General features: G+C 28.7%; 1 protein-coding gene across 1 annotated transcript in view; it reads right to left on the reverse strand.

The window, feature by feature from the left end:
- LOC126910486 (uncharacterized) overlaps window positions 1–1000 on the reverse strand; it is a 37155-nt gene that overhangs the window by 887 nt on the left and 35268 nt on the right. The gene's annotated exons all lie outside the window — the stretch shown is intronic.

A 1000-nucleotide genomic window follows, 5' to 3' on the forward strand; every position in this document is an offset into this window, starting at 1 on the left:
GAATTATAACAATTCAACAGAGACTTTCAAATTTAATACTTGACTATTGACGATATTTACGCAAGCTATCTAAAAGATGTAAATAAATTCACATTAACACAATTATCTAAAATTAATAATACAAAGCATGTTCAATATAAATTACTTGTAGTAAATATATAATTAATAAACACTGAAATTATTTGTGAGATTTCTGAGTTAAAAAATTAATTAATGTCATCCTTGTAACTTAAATAATTTCAACTAAAAATAATCACCAAAATATACTATTAATATAATACAATATTACTTATGCTAAAGTGTGTAGTAAATAGCTGAGGAATTATTGAATTACGTCGATTTTAGTATAATATAAGCTTTACAATAGTAGTAAGCAAGTTTTGAACTCTTAAGCAATATAATTATTACATATAAAAAGGAAATGCAGGGGAGCAAATTAATAATGGTGAGGAAAAGAATATAAAAAGAAAACATGAAAAGTATAGAAAAACTGGACGGGGCTGGACGTTTTGACGTCGAGTTACGGATTAGGTCGTTGATGCGCGAATAACTTTGTATTTTTGTAAGACTTAATTAATTTTGTGTTAAATTTTTATGTTAAATTTGACTTTGTGTTTTTACGTTATATAAATAAAATAATTATTTAAAAATCTGTACTTGAGAGTAAATACTTTATATCCGTCATGATATTAAAATTTGTGTGTGTGCAGCAAGAGTCGAAGTTGGAAGTCCTTTAGTCGATCTTAATAATTAGTGTGCGTGATGGCTAGTTTTTTGGCTTAACCGTCCTTTAGTGGGTACAGTAAAAAGGTAGTTTTGCTGGTGGCTGACAAGGAGCCACCCTTCAGTCTGATACTTTTGAGCAGGACCGTTCTGACGGGTCTAAACTCTACCCCTTTAGTAGTTCACCAATTTAAGGTAATGGGGCTGATAAGTTTATCCAAAGGGAGGACTCGAGAAAAGATTAAACATATATATATATATATATATATATATATAT

The sequence above is a fragment of the Daktulosphaira vitifoliae genome, unplaced genomic scaffold (genome assembly GCF_025091365.1).
Source record: "Daktulosphaira vitifoliae isolate Bord-2020 unplaced genomic scaffold, ASM2509136v1 Scaffold_1, whole genome shotgun sequence".
NCBI lineage: Eukaryota > Metazoa > Arthropoda > Insecta > Hemiptera > Phylloxeridae > Daktulosphaira > Daktulosphaira vitifoliae.